The sequence below is a fragment of the Protopterus annectens genome, chromosome 2.part0 (assembly GCF_019279795.1).
Source record: "Protopterus annectens isolate FY-2018-M chromosome 2.part0, PAN1.0, whole genome shotgun sequence".
Taxonomy (NCBI): domain Eukaryota; kingdom Metazoa; phylum Chordata; order Ceratodontiformes; family Protopteridae; genus Protopterus; species Protopterus annectens.
This window is the reverse complement of record NC_056728.1, coordinates 929,301,926-929,324,239: the sequence shown is the minus strand read 5'-3', so window position 1 is coordinate 929,324,239 and position 22,314 is coordinate 929,301,926. Positions and strand designations below refer to the sequence as shown.

General features: G+C 44.7%; 1 protein-coding gene across 3 annotated transcripts in view; it reads right to left on the bottom strand.

Moving 5' to 3' along the window:
* Positions 1–2,107: 2,107 nt before the first annotated feature.
* Positions 2,108–22,314, bottom strand: part of HNRNPDL (heterogeneous nuclear ribonucleoprotein D like) — a 208,316-nt gene continuing 188,109 nt past the window's right edge. For all 3 annotated transcript variants that reach the window (XM_044061181.1, XM_044061180.1, XR_006363460.1), the window contains one exon: positions 2,108–2,399. The gene's annotated coding sequence lies outside the window, so the exon portion shown is untranslated. The remainder of the gene's footprint in view (positions 2,400–22,314) is intronic.

Here is a 22,314-nt window from a genome sequence, read left to right as displayed (position 1 = left end):
AGATCAGAGCTTAATTTTGGTCATGAAAGAAATGAATAATGAAAGAGAGATTGGACTTTTGGAAGGGCGAGAAGCACATCGTCAGCTTTGAAATGGTTTCAAGGCTTGGGGTTTGAAGGATTTAGCAAACATTTCAAGTACGTACGGTCAATCTTTAAGGGCTGGGGTAAACAAACACCAAAGAGGCCTGATAAGAGGTACCCCACAAGTCCAGCAGTGTCACAAACTATGGCTTGTGGTTTCAAATGTTTGTTCTTACGAGGCAACATTTAGGGCTGCCTTTTTGTGGGGTATTTAGTCAAATTATTCAACCAAACAAGAAAGGTCAACAGTTTTACCACTAACACATGTACATCTGCTTGGGAGGACACTTGGGTTTATGTAGCTAAATCCAAAAAGGGATCAAGAAGGCAAAGGTCAGAAGGTAAGAGTGGTTACCCCAAAGGGTTTAGAATAGGACTTGTCTTGTGCTACCAGAGCACCGCAACTATAGGGGTAGGTCAGATGGTTCATTCTTGTGTCATCAACAAGGTGAACCTCTGATACACCATCAGGTGAGAGCAGTTTTATGAAGGCAATCAAGCTGAGCGGCCTAGACTCTGATAAATATACATTACATTACTTTCGAATAGGTGCAGCCTCATAGGCACATGCAATGGGAGCTTCACACACCAACATAAGGATGGGCAGGTGGAAGTCCAATGCTTATAGAGGCTATGTAAGGTGTAAATGGCTTTAACTCTTGTCCTTCGTATTTCAGCTCTCACATCTTTGGATCTGAAATGCATCTGGATAGTGGGTCATTCATTCAGAGACTGCATCACTTTGCTTTGTCCAGGGCAGGTGGGGCTTCTCCTTCCAAAGAGGAAAACCAGCTTCTTGCAGTGCAGTTTCGTTTTGGGTTTCAAGAATGCAGTGGCACCATCTTAGGGCAGTACTACAGCAAGCTGCAAGAAGCGATAAATATCCTAATGCCATTTTATTGCACCTTGGGGGTAATATGTCAACATCCAATAAAAGATCTAATTGGTTTGATGGTACAAGAGGTATACTGCATGCATGAATGCTGGCCACAAGCTATTTGTTGGTCAGAAGTGGTACAAAGAAAGAAATGGAGGGGGGCTACGTCCATTAAAGCTATGGAGAGAATGAGACTGAGAATTAAAAATTCTATGGATAAGGTGTTAAGGGACATTAACGGGTTATACATTCCTCACCCTAGCACCTTCTGTGTTAGGAAAGATAAAGGAGGCCAAAAGTGGGTGGGTGGGGGGGGGGGTACAGGACTCTTCGGCTGGACCTTCCACAGGCCAGACAAGCCCCAAGGGATTGTTGCCAGGGGACTTACCAGACCTGCAATGGCTCCTTAGCAGATTCTAGAGGCCCAAAGGAATTGTGAAATGAAAAAGTTATGATGTGGGTATGCCGAATAAGGAGGGTCAGATCTAGACATGCTGTCCTGTAGATTTAAGGGAATGCTATGAAAGAAAAATGGCCTCCCTGACATTCCTGCCTTGCGCACATCCCATAATTGGCTTCAATTTGAGAAAGGTCATTGGCAGTAAATGGCAATAAACACATGGCTGTGGCCATTTAATCCATCTGAGGTCTCATTTTTATTGAATATGCAGCTTGTAGTAACCTGGACTTGTAAAGCATGCAACGTTGATACATTTATTGTCAATGGTGCCTGGGAATGAAAATGTTCTGAGCTGGTTTTTGGATATGGCTCAAAGATTAATATGGATTCATTAAATGAATTATGAACATTATATTAAATGTTTTATGTAAAACATCTAAAAGATCATTCTGTTGGTATCAATGGCAAAGTAATGTATTGGTTCACTAAACTTTATTAGAAGCAGGTAAAACTCTAACAATCTCAGACAAATAAAATAGTGTACGTAGATGCCGATATACCAGGTACACAGGTATGTCTGAGGTAAAGTGTTGGCACCCTGGAAATGAAGGGCTCTCACCTCTGCGTCTAGACAAATGGTGGACTCTCCTTGCTACATAAGAGTTGCAACAACCCAGGAACACATTTGCAAACATCAAAAAACAGCGTACTGCTTTTCAGAATTGATTTGCAAGAAATACACTTTACTTAGATTTAACAGAACAAGTCCTGCACATGTTTATTTCCAAAACACTAAATACACTGGCAATACAGAATAGGGTACTCCACTGTGTGGCACCACCCACAAAGACATTGAAGGTAAAAAAAACAACTTAAGATTAAAATGGCAAACTAATTTGCTATGTACAACCAAGACAGCGTGCATCAGATTCACGCAAGACATTAAAAAAATAAAAATAATCATTCCAAAAGTAAGTTGTGAAGTCCTTCACTTTGTGGCCACAAGTCAGCAGATTAGAACACCACTCAGCTTGTCCACCTAAAACAGAAACAAAGCCTCATTACATTAGCTATATACATTTTAAATACAGTATTAAAAATAAAACACACACAAATGTTTTAGCCTTTTAAAAGATCATATGCAGGTTTTCCAAAACTTCAAAAAATACAAAAATCTCAATGCAGAATTTTTACATCTGCTCAAGTTAAGTCTACCCCAGGACTGCACTACTTTTACCTATCAAATTCAATCCTATTCTTTTAGACAATTCATAACTCGAACAGTAACAAGTGTGTAAACAGCCAGTCAAGAAAGTGAATTACTGCAGTCTATAAAACTACACTAGCCCAATTACGGCACAGTACATTTCTGCAACATGAAAACTTGCTCAGATGTATTCCCCTCCTAAGCACATTTTATACACGACTGTAGGAGACAACTGGCCCTATACAAGCTGCCCTTTACATTTTTTTTCACTCTCTCAACTATCCATTTACTTTTACCTTTTCTATACCTATAATTTCTAAATGCAGTTTGTAAACTTTTCCCTCATACCACTCATTACAGTAACCAGCAACAGACATTACTAAATCCCCTCGGAATTACGTTTTCCAGATCAAGAGAGGAACTCCACACCATTTCTGCTTCTAAGGACCACTATGAAAAAGAGTCGGATATGACAGTTTCTGCATAGCCAAGTTTAGAATTTGTTCTAGATAAAAAATGGTAATATGGAGGCAGCACTTTATCTTTTCTGCAGTGCAGAGCAACTACTTCCGTAAATTCACTTTAATGGGTGGCGAAAGCCAAACACACTCTGGCTAAGCTTACAAATGCCCTGGGGCAGATAGCCTAGTACGAACCTATGAACCTAAAACTACATTAAAATGACTGCAAACTGATTAAAACGGTGCAACATACTACTGTTATAAATGCAGGCTCCTTCCTTATTCTTTAAACGAAACACTGACAACCATTCCAGAGTCTCTTACTATTCCTTGTCTATGGAAACTATTACTCTCAAAACTCTGCAGCCCTCAAAGTGAAGCTTCCAAAAGCTTTTCAGTTTTAAAATCAGAAAACTAAAATTTTGAAAAATAAACTCTCAAGAAACTGACCTTTTCACCTGCCACTACAAGAAAGAAAAATATAGCCTGAACCAAAGTTACAGGTGGGCCACGGGGCAAGGGAAATATTCTTGGTATACCCCCAATCAAGGACAGCCATGTAACTTGCCACAAAAGTACAGTTGTAAAGCCATGTAACTTGACACAAAAGTACAGTTGTGTAAGCAAACTTACCATAACAGCAGATGCTCAAATGAGGACTGCTGAAGCAGTATTAGCTATTTGGATTTATACTCCTGCATAGAACAGCCAGGTTCCAAAGCTTCATGGCACGTTCCAAACACCTCAACAGCCAGCGTGAGCTGAGCTGACTAAAAAGACAGGACTGGGCCACCAAGCCCTTGAGGTCTTTCATACTAACTGAAAAGGGAGGCTGTTCTCTGAAAAGACAGTGTATAGAGAGAGAGAGAGAGATATGCACACTATACAGTAAACTCAGTTAACCAGAACTGAAGCAACTGGCAAAGTAAGAAAGACTAATTTTCATGTGTTGCACCTTTTCTCCCGTCAGAAATACACCTTACATTTTTTTTTTTTTTTATAGTTTTAAAAATTACATTTTTTTATAGTTTTAAAAAGGAAGACCGGAATAAATTCCCTCTCCTCCCAACCTGAGAACAAGTCAAACCAAACAAATATTGGAGGGCACAATATTAGGCAGGCCTATTTTTATTAGTAACACAAGCAGCCAGCAACTACAGGTTATCCACCGCGCGCGCGCACACACACACACACCATGCGCGCGCGCACACACACACACACACCATGCGCGCACACACACACACACACACCATGCGCGCGCACACACACACACACCATCGCTCTATGCGCACACACACACACACCATCGCTCTATGCGCACACACACACACACCATGCGCGCGCGCACACACACACACCATGCGCGCGCACACACACACACACCATGCGCGCGCGCACACACACACACACCATGCGCGCGCACACACACACACACCATGCGCGCGCGCACACACACACACCATGCGCGCGCACACACACACCATGCGCGCGCACACACACACACCATGCGCGCGCACACACACCCCATGCGCGCACACACACACACCATCGCTCTATGCGCACACACACACACCATCGCTCTATGCGCACACACACACACCATCGCTCTATGCGCACACACACACACACACCATGCGCGCGCGCACACACACACACACCATGCGCGCGCACACACACACACACATGCTATGCGCGCACACACACATACCATGCGCACACGGTGATGAATATAACAAAAGGCAGTAGCCAGAGAACCATCTGGAAAAGTACAGTTGTGTACACTTACCATAAATGTAGATGTTAAGAGTATATCCACTGTTGCAGTCATTACATTTGGGTAATCTGCTGGCAGGTTGCCAGTCAGCCTGAATAACAAAGCCTTGGGTCCTGCGTCAATTGTGATCTCCTCTTCCATGATGTCAGGTCGTCAGGGGTATAAAACATGCAGCCAACACCATATTAATCAGTTTCTTGCCCCAGATGTCAGGTGCCTCCCAAATGGGGAGCATAAACTATAAATATATATATAAATAAATAAGCTATATATACATGCACTTTAAAACACAAAATTTACCTTCAACTAAAAGCAAATACACCACAAAGGCTTTTGAGCATAGTGAAGGAAAGAAGAGGTATAGAAAGGGGGCTGGCAGGTGGGTAACTCAGACTGCAACAGTGAATACACCTGTACTATGTTCATGTTTCACTGTTTCAGTCATTACATTTGGGTAGAATCCCAAAGCTATGGATGGGAGGATGGAATTAAACAGCATTAGGAGCAGAGCAGCTATAAGGCCCTGCAGGACTGCAGTGGCAAAGCCTGCCCTGGATTTAGAAGAGGTAAATGGTAATGGTTTGTGAACGTATGAAATGAGCTCCAAGTAGCAGCTTCTAGAATGTCTCTGGTAGGAACCCCTCTGAGAAAGGCTGCAGAAGTAGAAGCAGCCCTGGTGGAATGGGATCTGAGTCCCTTGGGCACAGGTTTACCATGGTACATGTAGCAGAAACAAATATAATGGCTTATTCGTTTTGAAATAGTGCGCTTTGATAGAGCCTTCCCCTCTGTTCCTGCAGCAAATGCCACCAGTAGTTGCTCAGACTGAGATTTTGTCCTGAATTCGCTCCCCCTTGTTCTGCGGATTTGGGAAAAAAAGTTGGCAGGTGAATGGTCTGGTTCAGAGCCAGACTGGATACCACCTTAGGCATAAAAGGATTGGTCCTGAGGGCCACCCTGTCCGGGTAAAAGATAATGAAAGGCTCCACTACCATGACAGCCTGTAGTTCTGAAACCCTTCTAGCTAAAGTGACTGCTAAAAGAAAGGCCGTCTTCCAAGAAATAAAATTGCATGTCCGCAGTAGCAGCTGGTTCAAGAGGAGGTAGGGTGAGTTTTTCCAGCACAAAATTGAGGTTGAGGTCTCATGCAGGAGTCGGTGCTCTCCTGGGAAGTCTTAAAATTTTGGCCCCTCTGAGGTACTACTTTAACAGGGGATGAGAAAAAAAGAGGCGGCTCTGTGTTGTAATGAGCCAAGATGGCAGGCATGGATTTTTATTGAAGAAAAAGCTAGATCTTTGTGAAGCATCTCAGTTAAATATTGCAAAATCTGAGCAATATTGGGCTTTGCCATGTCTATTCCTTGTGCTTGGTTCCAAGCACAGAATCTCTTCCATTTATCAGCATAAGACTTTCTTGTACCAGGCCTTCTAGCCTCCAAAATGACATCCATCACAGGTTTACTGAGAGATGTGATTGGTGAAATTAGTTGATTAGCCATCAGGGTTTGGAGCCAAGTGTGCAGAACTTGATAGTTCTGCTAAGACAATAGATGGTGTTTGAGGCAAGTACCATGGAGGAAGGTGCGACATTCCTTAGAAGTGGGTACCAGTGTTGGCGAGGCCAGTCCGGAGCAATCAGAATCATTTTTGTTTTTTCCTGACTTAGTAAGACCTTGGAGAGCAAAGGTAGAGGGGGAAAGGAATAGACTGATAGGTTTTTTTCCAGCTGAAGGATAGAGCATCCACTTTCCAAGCTTTTTTGTGATGAGTTGTGCAGAATTTGTCCAACTGACAGTTTTGGCGAGAGGCAAATAGATCTATATCTGGGCTCCCCCATTTTCATGTCAACATGCTGAAGATTTGTGGATCCAGTTTTCATTTGTGTGGGTCCATAAGATTTCTGTGTAGATAGTGTGCCAGAGTATTTTGCTTTCCTGGCAGGAATTGAGCTTGAAAATGTATTTGGTAAGTCAAGGCCGTGTTCCACAAGACCATGGCTAGTCTGCAAAAGGGGGTAGGAGTGGGTACCCCCCCTGCTTGTTTATGTACTACATAACTGTGGTGCTTTCAGTCTATCAGTAGTTGTCCTGGATGAAGGTAGTCCTTGAAGACTAAGCATTCTGTACAGCTAGCATTTCTTTCTGGTTGATATGTAGATGCATTTGATTTGGCCTCCATTCACCGTGAATGCATCTCCCTGCCAGATGGACCCCCCCCCCCAAGCATAGGCTGATGAGTCTGTAGTCAGGGTTTGGGTGGCAGGGGGTAGAATGAATGACAGTCCCTTGTTTTGGTGACATGTCTCTGCCCATCAAAAGAACTCCTGTTGCAGACAGGGAATGAGAGGAATCATTGTTTCCAGGCTGTGACCATGTTTACTCCAGAAGCTTTTTAGGTACCACTGACGTTTATATGCAGTCTTGCATATGGAATTAGTAGAATGCAGGATGCCATGAACCCCAAAGCCTGCAGAATTTGTCTTGCAGATAGCTGGGTTTTTGCTGCCACTTGAAGTATGTTTGTCAACTGAATTTGTCTGGTGTGAGGTAAGCCATCTGGGCAGTTGTTTTCAAGCTTGCACCCAGGAATGTAATTATTTGAGAGGGCACCAGTTGAGATTTCTTTTTGTTTATGGTGTACCCTAGGTATGTTAGAAGTCTTTACAAATGCCAGATGAAGTGTCCTGGTCCTCTTGCCTGAATGAGACAATCGTCCACATATGGATAAATTTGAATGTTTGTCTGCAAAATGCAACTACTGGTGCCAGGTACTTTGTGAAGACCCTGGGGGCAGTAAATAAGCCAAAGGGCAGTGCAGAGAACTGGTAATGCATATAAGCCTGCTTTGAAGCTAAGGCATCTTCTGCAAGATTCCCTGATTGGGATATGCAGGTATGCCTCAAGTCTACAGTTACCAACCAGGCATTCTTGCCTAGCATAGGCAGTAGCTGTTGTAGAGTCAGCATCTTGAATTTTGGAATGTCCAGAAAAGTATTTAGAATGGATAAGTCCAGAATTGGACGCCATGACTTGTCCTTTCCGGGTACCAGGAAAAGTCTCGAATAAAACCCTTGTCCTTTTTCCTTTTCTGGTACTGGTTGAATAGCCCCCATATCCACGAGGGACATGACTTGTTTCTGGGCCTCTCTGCCCACTGATTTGGGGGCAGATCTGGCCATCCGTTTGGAATTGGCAACGTGTGGAAATACCCCTGGGATACTATATATACCCACTTGTCCTGGGTAATTAGATGCCAATTTTGAGCATGAAGTGCTACTTTCCCTCCCAAAGGGGCTGCCAAAAGGTAAGTGCTTGGAGATGGCACAGGAAGTCATTGAGGCAGTTTACTGTAGGGTGGAGCTTTGCTATCTCCTGATTTGGAGGTGGAGGCACCCCATTGTTTTGTCCTGTAAGATCCTTGTGACTGAAACCTGGAGCCTTTGGAGCGTCTGGGTTTGACCTGAGCGGCCCTGTTGGACACTGGCAAGGACCATTTCTTAGTAGGCCAGTGCCTACTGAACCTGGGTGGCTGCACTTGCAAGAATATTTTTTTACAGTTTGTGCATAGATTTAGCTTGGTCTTCCATCTTTAAAACCTCTTCTGCCTTATTACCTAACAGACTGTCCTGCTGTAAAGGAGCATCCAACAATTTAGCTAAGAGCATCCAACAATTTAGCTTTAACATGATCAGGCAGATTTTGCTCCTTGAGCCAAGCATGCCTTCATATCACAGATCCAGTTACGGTGGCCCTGCAAGAGGCCTCCAAGGAATCAAAACCACATTGCAAAGTATGCTTTCCAACTTGTTCAGCTGAATGCAATAAATCCTGTAACTATTTTCCACACAATCAGGAATCAACATTTTCTGTTTCAGTAAGCCCATAACATGCAGTTGATATTTAAGCATATGAAATTGGCAGTTTAAAGCCCTGATTGCCAAGGTTGCAGACGTATAAGCCTTCTTACCCCATTCTACCCAGCGCCCTGGAGTCTCTATCTGAAGGGGTAGATGTCTGGCTGTAAACACCCTTGGGACCCCGAGAAATAGTTTCAGGGTCAGCAGCAGGATATTTGAAAAGAAATTTGTGGGAGTCAGGAACCCTGTGATATTTGCCTGGCTTACTAGGAGCCGGAGACAAGGAATCAGGAGCCATGCTGGATTCTGAGAAAACAAACAATGTCTAAAACAGTAGGTATAGCCAAAGGCCTATTGCTGACGAAGAAAATCCCTAAGCCTCTTTCTGGATTCTGAAAAGTTCTGACATTCCAAATGAAAATGTTCCCTTAAAGTATGCAAAGTCTCTCCAAGAGAGAAATCCTCAGGAGGAGAAGCAGAAGGGATGGATTCCTCTGCAGAGTCCTCATAAGGTGGAATAGAAAATTCCTGATCAGAAGAAATGGAAAAGTACAGTTTTGTACCTACCATAAATGGAGATGTCCGAACTGGATAGAATCTGCAGTCATAACAAATGGGTTGTCCTGTCGTCAGGCAGCCCTTCGGTCGGCCGGATTCCAAAGTCTGGGTCCGGCTTCGGCTGATGTCGCACTTCACCCGACGTCATCTCTGCTGGTCTTCGGGTATAAAGGCATCAGCCGACGCCATTTTTCCTCAGTGTTTCTTGCCCCAGATGCCAGTTGCCCTCTTGGAAGGCTAAATTTTGGATAAATGCCAATGTTTCCAAAAAAGTAGAAGACAAACAAAAAATAAGCATGTATGTACATATATACAAACAAATACACCATAAGAGACTCCCCCCCAGCTAGCTATTAGGAGGGTAAATACCCTAGGAGTACCACAGAGGGGAAGGAGGGTGGGTAATCCTGACTGCAGATGCTATCCAGTTCGGACATCTACATTTATGGTAGGTACAAAACTGTACTATGTCCTTCATGGATGCATCTGCAGTCATAACAAATGGGTAGAATACCATAGCCAAACTAGGGGTGGAGGAAGAAAAATTATGGTGTAGTTAGGATCCCTTGCAGTACAGCAGTGGCAAACCCTGCTCGGGATCTAGAGTATAGAGGTAAATTATAATGCTTGGCAAATGTATGCACGGAGGTCCAAGTAGCCGCCTCAATAATGTCCTTGGTTGCCACTCCTCGTAAGAAAGCTGTGGTAGTGGCTGTAGCCCTTGTAGAATGAGGTCTTATGTTCTGTGGAATTGGTTTTCCATGGTAGGAGTAACAGAATCTTATGCAATTTCCTATCCATTTGGAGATTGTTTGGAAATTGCTTCCTTCCTTCCTGTTGCATAGGCTACTAAAAGCTGGTCAGTTTTTCTGTTACTTTTGGTTCTGTCCAGGTAGTAGCGTAACTGCCTATGTACATCCAAGGTATGCAGCAGTCTTTCCCCTGTTCTGTGGATTGGGAAAGAAGGTAGGTAGGTGGATTGCCTGGTTTAAAGACACTCTGGATACCACCTTAGGCATAAATGTAGGATTAGTTCTCATGGACACCCTATCTTGATGGAAGATTAGGAAGGGTTGCACTGCCATTAAGGCCTGTAGTTCCGAAACCCTCCTTGCTGAGGTAATTGCTAGTAGGAAAGCAGTTTTCCATGACAGGTGTTGCAGATCTGCTGTTGCTGCTGGTTCAAACGGAGGGAGTGTCAACTTTTCTAGCACAAAGTTCAAGTCCCATGCTGGTAATGGTGGTTTCCTAGGAGGTTTTACATTCTTGATCCCTCTGAGGAACTGCCCGAGTAGAGGATGCGAAAAGACAGGTGGATCGAAGCTGTATTCTGCTGAAATAGCTGATGCATGTATCTTGATGGAGGAATAGGACAGGCCTGTATGTAGTAGCTCTGCCAAGTACTCCAGAATGTTAGCAATATCTATGTTAGACACATCTTTTCCTCTTTCAGTACTCCAAATGACAAACCTTTTCCATTTTCCTGCATTGTTCCTTCTTGTTGAAGGTCTGCGGGCTTCAAGGATAATGTCTTTAACCCTTTGGGAAAGGTCTGGGTTAGTTGCTGCTATGTGATGTTCCAGGCACTCAGTTGCAAGGTTTTTAGGTTTGGATGCATGATGTTGTAGTTGTTCTGAGTTATCAAAGGCATCAGGGGTATTGACCACATTTTCTCCCGAGACATGCTCCTCCGCAATGGGTACCAGTGTTGTCTTGGCCAATTCGGAGCTATCAGGATTATCCTTCGTTCCTCTGATTTTCAGTAGTACCTTGTGCATCAAGGGAAGAGGTGGAAATGCATATGCTGTCAGGCCTTTCCAGCTGAAGGATAGAGTGTCCACCTTCCATGCAAGTGGGTGGAATGTCCTTGTGCAGAATTTCGAGTGGGGATGCGAATAGATCTATTTGTGGCATTCCCCATTTCTTTGTGATGGCCTTGAAGATGTCCGGGTGTAGCATCCATTCGTGAGCATCCGAGGTGGTTCTGCTTAACACGTCTGCTAGGGTGTTCTCTTTTCCCGGCACAAATATTGCCTGTAACTGGATGTTGTAGCTGAGAGCCAGATTCCAAAGGTCCAAAGTCATTCTGCATAGGGGGTATGAATGAGTGCCTCCCTGTTTGTTGATGTACCACATGACTGTGGTGTTGTCTGTCCTTATCATCAAATGGCCTTCTTTGAGGAATGGTCTGAATTTTTGGATTGCCAGTTTTACTGCCAGCATTTCTTTTTGGTTTATGTGCAGGTGCAGCTGGTCTTGAGTCCACAATCCTTGTATGCATTTGTCCAGCATGTGCGCCCCCCATCCTAGGTCTGAGGCGTCCGTTGTGATGGTTTGGCTTGCTCGAAAGTTGTGGAAGGGTAAGCCTGGGTTTGACTGGCATGCTTGAGCCCACCATAGGAACTCCTGTTTTAGGCATGGGATTAGTGGGATTTCTGTTTCCAAGCTGTGCCTGTGCTGAGACCATAATTTCTTTAGGTACCACTGTAGCTTTCTCATATGCAGTCTGGCATGTGGGACCAAGATTATGCATGATGCCATGAAGCCCAAGGCCTGCAGAACTTTTCTTGCTGTTAGTTTGTTCTGCTTTGTTAATGCCAAGAAGTAAAGAGGGAGTTCTTTTTGTTTTTCTGCAGTTAGGAATGCCATTTGTTTTACTGTGTCCAATTCCGCCCAAGAATGTTCTTGTTTGGGATGGTATCAGCCTTGACTTTTGTAAATTGACTGTGTATCCCAGGGCTTGTAGCAAGTAAATGACCCTTTGTAAATCTGTTGTCAGCTTGCTTTTGTTGTCCGCTTGTAACAGGCAGTTGTCCAGGTATGGATAAATTTGGATTCCTGTAGTCTGCAGTGAGCGATTACTGATGCCAGGCATTTTGTGAATACTCTGGGCAGTAGATAAGCCAAAGGGCAATGCTGAGAATTGATAATGCTCTGATCCTGCAAGAAATCTGAGGTATCTTCTGCAATTTGGTCGAATGGGGACGTGCAGGTATGCCTCCTTGAGATCTAGAGTTACCAGCCAACACTCCTTGCCCAGCATGGGAAGAAGTTGCTGTAGGGTCAGCATTTTGAATTTTGGGACAATGATGTATGTGTTTAAGACGGACAGGTCGAGAATAGGTCTCCAACTTTTCTCTTTTCTTGGTACTAGGAAAAGTCTGGAGTAGAATCCTTTGCCCTGTTCTGTTATTGGTACTCTTTCCACAGCTCTCATCCTTGTTAATTTCGCTATCTGCTGTAGAGCTTCTATTTTTTGATTTGGAGGTAGGTTTGGCATTCCTCTTTTTACTGGTAAGGTGTGGAAGTGGAACCGGTAGCCTTGGTCTATGGTTTGCAAAATCCACTTGTCTTTTGTGATATAGTGCCAATTTTTCGAAAATAAGGCTAACTTTCCGCCTAAAGGTGCTGCCATTTGCTCTCTGGTAGGCGGTGTCAGAGCCAAGTCACTGTGATTGTCCTGTTGCAGTGGTTGTGTCTGTGCCTCGGTTATTGCCTTGCCACTGTCGTCCTCTGTAGGCACCTCCTCTGGATTGATTTCTGCCTCTAGAGCGTCTATTCCTGCCCCTTTGGGATTTTGTGGAGTCTGGAAAGGACCAATTTTTGGCAGGCCAGTTCCTGCTAAACCTTGGGGGCTGAACCTGTAAGAAATCTTTAACTGTTTGTACAGATTTTGCCTTTTCTTCCATTTTCTTCATTACTTGCTGGGCAGGTGTACCAAATAGACTGGCCTTATCCATAGGAGCATCTAACAGCTTTGCTTTAACATGATCTGGTAAGACCTGTTCTTTCAACCATGCATGCCTTCTTATCACTGTGCCAGTCATGGCTGATCTAAATGAAGCCTCCAGTGCATCATAGCCACATTTTAAGGAATGGTTACTAACCTGTTGGATGTTATTCACCATTTCTAATACATATTTCTTATCTAAGGATTCATCAGAGGACAGTTTTTTAGTTAACTGATCAAGCATAAACTCTTGGTATTGGATCATATGAAACTGACAGTTTAAAGCTCTAGCTGAAGAGAGTAGCAGAGGTGTAAACTTTTTTCCCCCATCTAAGGACCTGGATTCCCTTTCAGAAGGAATAGGGTATTTTGCTGTAGTCGAGGCTACTGCCTTAGGCCCCTGGGATATAGTTTCGGGATCTGCAAGTGGGGCTTTGTATAGGTGGTGATGAGTGTCTGGCACCCTGTAAAATCTATCTGGTTTGGCAGGGGCTGGAGGTAAAGAATCAGGAGCAGTGCAAACATCATTAAATGCATCATCCACAACAGGCAGTACAGGAGGTATAGCTAAGGGCCTATGTTGTGGTAAGTGCAGAAAAGTCCTAAGCCTTTTTCTTCATAAGTAGAAAAAGGAGCCTCTGGCTGGTCTGTAATGTCCGAGTCATCCGCAGAATCATCAGAGGACACTGGCTCGGGGGGCTCTGCTCTAGGTCTCTTTTCTGGGGGCTGAGAGGCCCTGTCTGGGTGAGACTGGGATCCCCTAATTAAGGATATTAAATCTTCTGCCAGAATAAGCATTTGTGAACTTGAAGTGGGCCTGTGTGAGGGGGGCTTAACAGGCACTGATTTAACAGATTTGGCTGCTTTAGCCCTGGCAAAGGCCTTAATAGACATGGCTGCAGGAGGCCTAGCAGCACCACGTGCTGGGGTAGAGACATCCAAAGGGATGGTGTCCGATAAATCACTAGGAACCACAGTTGTAGGCAAAATTTCTGAGGCCGATTCAACTAAGGTAGCAGGAGCCTCAGTAGTAGTCATGGATTCGGCTGAAGATTGACCGGTTTTCTCGGTTTCGGCCGAAACAGAGACACTCGCGGCTTGCTTAACCATGGTTTCGGCCGAAACCGCGGACCGCGAGTGTCTGTCTTTCTTTGCGTTTTTTAACAATTTGGGTAGTCGGAGGATCCGACGGCATAATGTACACAAAATCTGAGCCGAAAAACTGTTCAGCAAACTCCGACCGACGCCTAAGCGTTCGTCGGTTGAAGGAAGCACAGGCCAAACAGGCTGCTACGTCGTGGTCTGGGCCTAAGCAAGGCAGACAGTAAGAGTGGAAATCTTTATGAGGTATTTGTTTCCCACAAGTTAAACAGTTATTGACTTTTTCTGACATCGGCTGAGGCAAGAAAGAGTCCCCAACGGGGTACTTAGCTTTTAGAAGTCTTCAAGTAATATTCGGTAGTAGTAATCTCTGGATCTGACCGACCGGCACTTGCGAACAGCTTCTGCTTGGCCACGCGGCAAGAAAGACTGAGGAAAATGGCGTCGGCTGATGCCTTTATATCCGAAGACCAGCAGAGATGACGTCGGGTGAAGTGCGACATCAGCCGAAGCCGGACCCAGACTTTGGAATCCGGCCGACCGAAGGGCTGCCTGACGACAGGACAACCCATTTGTTATGACTGCAGATGCATCCATGAAGGACATCCTGATCTGAAGATTCATAATCAGTGCCTTGCCTAGGCCTCTTAGCAGGGGGGGGGGTTGGGAACCCCTGATTAAGGTAATTAAATCCTCGGCCAGCACGTGGGCTCATCCATCGGTTTTTTAGACATAGAAGTAGGTTTTGGACTTGTTTTTGATGACGGCATTGGTTTAATATACAAATGTTGAGGCCTGAAAACACCCTCAGAAGCCGGTGCCTGCTCAGCGGCTCCAGACCCATCCAAGGGAGAGACATCCGCGGGTTCAATACTTGCAGAATCTTATGGCATACCAGACTCTGAATGGGTCTCGGTAGAGGCCCGAGACTCAAAAGTAGTGCGCATCAGGGGCTGCGAAAGCACCTGAGTACTGGTAAACCAGCGACTGGCATAGAAGCTTAGTCGATTTTGGACCTCTACGGTCCGTCTTTTTCCTTGTGGTTTTTTGTGAATTCCGGTAGCTGGATTGCTAACCGAAATTTCAGGATGGTTAAATCTTGAACCAAAGTATTTAGAACCAAAAATATACAGACGCTTAACAGTGCATTGGTTAAATTTAGCAAAAAAACGACAGCAAGGCACGTTGTGATCAGGACCTAGGCAAGGAATACAGTACAAATGAAATTCCTTATGAGGTATTTGCTTCCCACAAGTAACACAATTAACTTTTACTGACATCGGTAAGAAGCAAGAAAAAGTTTCCCCAATGGGGTACTTAGCTTTAGTTTGAAGACTTCGGCTCTGAAACTCGAAAATTTCAGGAGTCAGCTGACCGGCGCATTTGCGAACTGCTCCGGGCACCGCACGGCAAGAAAGAAGGATTAAAATGGTGTCTGCTGCATGTTTTATACCCCTGACGACCGGACATCATGGAAGAGGAGACAGCAACCAACACAGGACCCAAGACTTTGTTATTCAGGCAGACTGAGGGCAACCTGCCAGCAGATTACCCACATGTAATGACTGCAACAGTGAAACACGAAGAACATCCACAGGTTCATTGTGCCCTTGCAACTACACCAGAAGGATCTAAACAAAAAGGTAAGCAGTCCGAGGAATCAGCTTTGGGTACAGCAGAAACACCCACCTGCGTCCATGGCAAACCACCAGCCTACTTTGGTGTAAAGGCTGTGAAATTATTTTTATTGAATGGAAAAAGGCACAATTGAGGAACCACTTCTCCTCCATAGTGGAGCCAAAAACAGTACCCAATTCCTGGAGAAGCTTAGCAGCAATCCATAAAAAGTACAGTTTTGTACCTACCATAAATGTAGATGTCCGATAGACATGCAACTACAGTCCTGACATATGGGTTGTCCTGCCTCAGGCAGCCCTTCGGTCGGCCAGATTCTAAAGTCTGGGTCCGGCGTCGGCCGATGTCGCCTCCTCCCCGACGTCAGAGCAGCTGGAGTATAAAGGCATCAGCTGACACCATCTTCTTCAGTGTTTCTTGCCCCAGATGCCAGGTGCCCTCCAAGGAAGACTAAATTTTGTGAATGGATAGAAAGATAAAACCAGACATGCACAACAGTAATAAACAGATACACCATAATATATCCCCAGCTGATAGGTAAGGGGAGAAAGGACCCAAAAGGGGAAAAACAGAGGGGTAGGAGGGAGGGAAAACCTGACTGCATTTGCATATCTATCGGGCATCTACATTTATGGTAGGTACAAAACTGTACTATGTCCTTCAAGAATGCAACTGCAGTCCTGACATATGGGTTGAATACCATAGCCAAGCTGGGGGTGGTAGGACTAAGCAAGAGATGGTGTAGCTAGAAGGCCCTGCAAGACTGCCGAAGCAAAGCCTGCTCGGGATCTGGAGTATAATGGCAGGTTGTAGTGTTTGGTAACTGTATGCACGGAGCTCCATGTAGCAGCCTCTAGAATATCTTTTGTAGCCACTCCTCTTAGAAAAGCTGTGGATGTGGCCATAGCTCTGGTGGAGTGTGGTCTAATATTAGCTGGTACACTTTTTCCATGAAAAGAATAACAGAATCTGATGCAGTGTCCAAGCCATTTTGAGATAGTTTGTTTGGTGACTGCTTTTCCTTGCACTCCAGCAGCATAGGCTACAAACAGTTGGTTAGATTTCCTGGTGGACTTTGTTCTGTCCACGTCGTAGCGTAGTTGTCTGAATGTCTAAAGAATGCAGCAGCTTTTCCCCTTTATTTTGAGGGTTAGGAAAGAAAGTAGGTAGCTGAATTGCTTGGTTTAGACACACTCTGGATATCACCTTAGGCATGAATGAAGGATTTGTCCTAAGGAAAACTCTGTCCTGATGAAAGATGAGAAGAGGAGGAACTGCCATGAGGGCCTGTATCTCCGAGACTCTTCTTGCTGAGGTGACTGCCAACAGGAAAACCGTTTTCCAAGAAAGAAATTGCATTTCTGAAGATGCTGCTGGTTCAAAGGGAGGAAGAGTTAATTTTTCCAAGACTTAATTGAGGTCCCATGCAGGAATTGGTAGCTTCCTTGGAGGTTTGATATTCTTTATGCCTCTTAGAAGCTGTCTTAGCAAGGGATGCGGAAACACAGGTGGATCACAGTTGTAATGTGCTGAGATAGCTGAAGCATTTTGATGGAAGAGTATAAGAGGCCACTGTGAAACGTGTCTGCAAAGGGGGTAGGAATGAGTGCCCCCTTGTTTGTTTATGTACAACATGACAGTGGTGTTGTCTGTCCTTATTAGCAGATGACTTTGCTGAAGAGATTTTCCAAAGGCTTCTATTGTATGTATCACTGCCAACATCTCTTTTTGATTTATGTGCTGATGCATCTCCATGGGAGTCCATTGCCCTTGAATGCATCTGCCGTCCATGTGCGCCCCCCCCCATCCATGGTCTGAGGCGTCTGTTGTAATAGTTTGACTTGTTGGAGGTTTGTTGAAAAGTATGCCTTCGTTTAAGTGACTTGCTTGAGCCCACCACAAAAATTCCCTTTGCAGGCATGGTATGAGTGGTATTATGTCTTCTAGGTTGTGGCTGTGTTGCGACCACAAGCTTTTTAGGTACCATTGCAGCTTTCTCATGTGTAGTCTTGCCAGAGGGATTACAAGAATGCAAGATGCCATGAACCCCAGGGCCTGCAGGGTCTTCCTTGCAGTCAGGTGGGTTAATGTTGCTAGGCCTTTGAAGTAAGCTGTTAAATGCTCTTGTTTCTCCTCTGTGAGGAAAGCCATTTGTAGCTGCGTGTCCAGTTTTGCTCCTAGAAAAATAATCTCTTGGGATGGCAGTAATCTTGATTTTTGAATGTTGACTGTGTATCCCAAAGCCTGCAGCAATTGAATGACGTTATCCATGTGTTTTACCAAGGTCTGTTTGCTGTCTGTTTGTATTAGGCAGTTGTCCAGATTGTCCAGGTAAGGGTATATTTGAATCCCCTGGAGTCTGCAATGTGCCACTACTGATGCCAGGCATTTCGTGAATACTCTGGGCGCAGTAGATAAGCCAAACGGCAATGCTGAGAATTGACAGTGCTCTGTTCCTGCAAGAAATCGGAGGTATCTTCTGCAACTGTGTCTGATAGGGACATGCAGATATGCCTCCTTGAGATCCAGAGTAACCAGCCAAGACCCCTTGCCCAGCATGGGAAGAAGTTGCTGTAACGTCAGCATCTTGAATTTTGGCACCATGAGTATTTAGAACGGACAAGTCCAATATAGGCCTCCATTGTTTTTTTCTTGGAACAAGGAACAGTCTTGAATAAAATCCCTGGCCTTGTTCCTGAGGAGGAACCTTCTCTATTATAGGTTCATAGGTTTATACTAGGCTAACTGCCCTAGGGCATTTATAAGCCTAGCCCAAAGTTATGTGGCTTACGCCGCCCCTTATGTTACAATTGCATCTTTTTACATTAGGAAGCAGATGTCTGTCACAATTAATAGACAGCACTACATAATTCTATATGAAGTATGGGATACCTTAATCTTAAATTACCACTTAAAAATGTGACTACTGTCATGCAAGTACGTGAAATATATCATGTTTATGTTCTATCAGCTGTTAGCTATTTAACCAAACTGGAAGGAAAGAAACTGGGAGTTTGATGGTTTGCAAAGCTGCGATTTCTCCCAGTGCTATGGAGCTCAGATCTAAATTTGAAAGCAGGAGGAGTGCAACAAAAAAGGTGCTCCACTGTAAGGAAGGAAAGGCTGTGACAAAACAGCACATTAGTCAGGTCACCTGCTACGAGCTGTTAATCACATGCAGATAATGGGTCAAATTACCCTTAGCACTTTGACAACTAGAGAAGGTAGGTGTGAAGGGGGAGGGGAGATACCTTAAAGAACTACAATTCGGGCTTCACAAAAGAAATCAAGTTAGCATTTCTAAGAGGAAGCAGCAATAAAATGCACTTTTCAGTTCTATGGCATTTGCACTGCTTGTGTTTGAAGCAGTCATCGAAAAAGGAAAAAATGTTAACCAAAATAAGGTGACTACAACAAAACAGTGGATGCCTATGCCTGGAAAATCAGTGCAGTGACAGGAGCTTTAGGGAAAAGTGGCAGATGTGATGCAATTATTCAGAGACAAACAATGAATTCTGGGATACCTAGATCAAAACAATCAGAATTACTTCAAGATGTCAGACCCCCATGTGGTCAGACTCAAATTGTGTACAAAAAAACAACTAAACCTGTAAATAGTCCCAGAGTGGTGTTAAAATGCAGAAAACACCAAACCATGATGAAATAAACATGTTTTGAGTCTGTGGGCACAGTTCTCCATTAAGCTGACACTGGAGAACTGAATTTGCAGGTAATCACTGAAGCAGAGTCAAGTCATGCTGATCTCTGTGTGCCACTACATCAAAGAAATGCATTCTTTATTGGGTGGGTGTGGCAGTGTCCAAACAAAATATTTACACACCTTACAGACACTAGGCAAACCTTCCTACTGCTGATCCAAAATTTTGGAGATGTGAAGGGGGGTGACGTGCTGGGAAATTGGTTTTATATTATGGGACTGCAGTCAAAGCAATTTAGACAATTTACAGGACGTCTGTTGACAAGCTGTACCCTCACATTGCTCAATCTCTCTGCGGTTCTTCACTGGATTAGATGATGCACTATTAAATTATTTGGTTTTAGTTAAAATTCACCTGGAAGTAGTAGTCAAAATACCTCCCACAAATCAAATGTTACATATGTTACACAAAAATAAGATCTTTAGAAACTTCAAGCTGTAGAGGAAAACAATGAAAATAAGGCAACACTGCAGGACTCCAATTTCCCTTATAGGCTTAGGCTTGATGTGACAGAAGTCCTGCTAGTATTGAATCCCTACTGTTATCTACCCCAATAGAAATTTCAGAGTTTTACACATCAGGCTGTATTTGCATATTTTTGGTTGTCAGTGCTTTTATTTGTAACAGCTTTGAGACTTCTATGAGTGCCTCTGCCCTTTGATTTTGTGGCAGGTTTGGCATGCCTTGTCCTGTTGGTAAGGTATGGAAGTGAACCTGTAACCTCTGTCTATGTCCAGAATCCAATTGCCCTTTGTTATAATGTGCCAGTTTTTTGAGAATAGAGATAAATTTTCCGCCTAGAGGTGCTTCTCTTTGAGCCTTGGTAGGCGGAGTGAAAGGTAAGTCATTGTGATTGTCCCTGTGGTGCAGGTGAACTACTTGTGCCACTTCTCTGATTTTGTGGTTGCCATTAGCGTCCCCTGTAGGAGCCTCGGTATTGCCCTCTACCTCGTGCACACCTGTTCTTTCCCCTTTGAAACAGGTCAGAGTCTGGAAAGGACCAATTCTTTGAAGGCCAATTCCTGCTGAACCTTGGTGGCTGAACCTGGAGGAAATCCTTTACTGTCTGTACTGATTTTGCCTTCTCAATAGATTAACACATCTTCAGCATTAGTACCAAAAAGCTTCTGTTTATCCAGAGGTGCGTCCAGGAGCTTTACTTTAACATGATCTGGCAGTGGCTGTTCTTTCAACCAAGCATGTCTACGGATAACAGCCCCCGTCATAGCTGCCCCTACATGAAGCCTCCAATGCATCACAACCACACTGTAGAAAATGATTACTAACCTGCTAGGTATTATGAACCAAATCCTGCAATGCCTTTCTATCTATAGGCTCAGGAGAGGCTATCTTTTTCTGCAAATCATCCAGTAAAAAATCCTGGTACTGAAACATATGAAAAAGGCAGTTAAGTGACCTCATGGCAAGGGTGGAAGAGGTATAAACTTTTACCCCATCTCTCCAGGGACCTTGCTTCCCTGTCAGCTGGCAGTGGATTCTTGGCTGAGGAGGTAGCCACTCCTTTGGGGCCCTGTGAAATGGTTTCTAGATCCACAGAGTGGGCCTTAAAGAGATGCTTGTGAGTGTCAGGGACCCTGTAATAGCTGTCCGGCTTGACAGGAGCAGGAGGGAGAGAATCAGGGGAAGCACTGGAGTCGGAGAAAACATCATCCAGGACATCCAAAACTGGAGGGATAGCCAAAGGTCTGTGCTGGGGTAACTTAAGGAAGGTACGTAGCCTTTTCCTAGAATCAGAAAATTCCTGACCCTGCCACTTAAAATGTTCCCTCATGGAGTGGAGGACTTCACCGAAAGAAAAATCCTCTGGAGGAGAGGCAGAGGGAATAGATTCCTCAGCATCAGGAGTCCTCACAGGCCTGGAAGGATTCTTCTTGGGTATCTGAATGCTCCGAATCCCCAGAGGCTTCATCTGAAGAGAGGTAGTCTGCCTGCTCAGTTCTAGGCCTTTTTTCTGCAGGCGGCTGAGAACCTCTGTCTGGGTGAGGCTGAGACCCCCTGATAAGAGAAATTAAATCTGCAGCCAGAGACCTGATTTGTCTGTCAGAAAGGGCCTGAGAAGTAGGTTTAGGATGGGCCTTGGCCTGGCTGGCGGCCTTAGCACGTGCAAAGGCCTTGATTGACATGGATACAGGAGGCCTAGCTGCCCCACGTGCAGGGGTAACTTTGTCCACGGGAATGGTGTCGGGTAGATCCAGAACTTCGATTTCCGGAGGAAAATCAACAACCGGCACCGGTGTAGTCTCCGAGACAGAGGGATGAGTTAACGCGGCGTCGTTGGCCTGGAGCAGTTGAATTACCGCTTCTGAAGGGACCGAAGCACTCTCGGAGGGCTTAGGCATTATATCGGTGGAAGATGCGGGCAGAGGATGTCGGTCCCGGTCCTTTCGTTTTTTTGGTAGTTTGTGCTGTTGGTTGTTCCGACGGCATGTTGTAAGCGTAGGATTCGCCAAAAAAGTCTTCGGCAAACTCTGCCCGGCGCCTGAGAGTGCGCTTGTTAAAGCAAGCACAGGCAGCACAGGCCGAGACATCGTGGTCTGGGCCCATGCAAGGGAAGTCCTTATGAGGTATTTGTTTACCACAAGACAAACATTAACTTTCTCAACTTGTTCTGACATCGGCTGAGGCAAGAAAAAAAGTGCCCCAACGGGGTACTTAGCTTTTAGATGACTTCGGTAACTGGAAACAAAGGAGCTGACAGACCGGCACTTGTGAACTGCTTCTGCTTCGGGCACCGTGCGGCAAGAAAGACTGAAGAAGATGGTGTCTGCTGATGCCTTTATACTCCAGCTGCTTTGACGTCGAGGAGGAGGTGACATCGGCCGACGCCGGACCCAGACTTTGGAATCTGGCCGACCGAAGGGCTGCCTGAGGCAGGACAACCCATATGTCAGG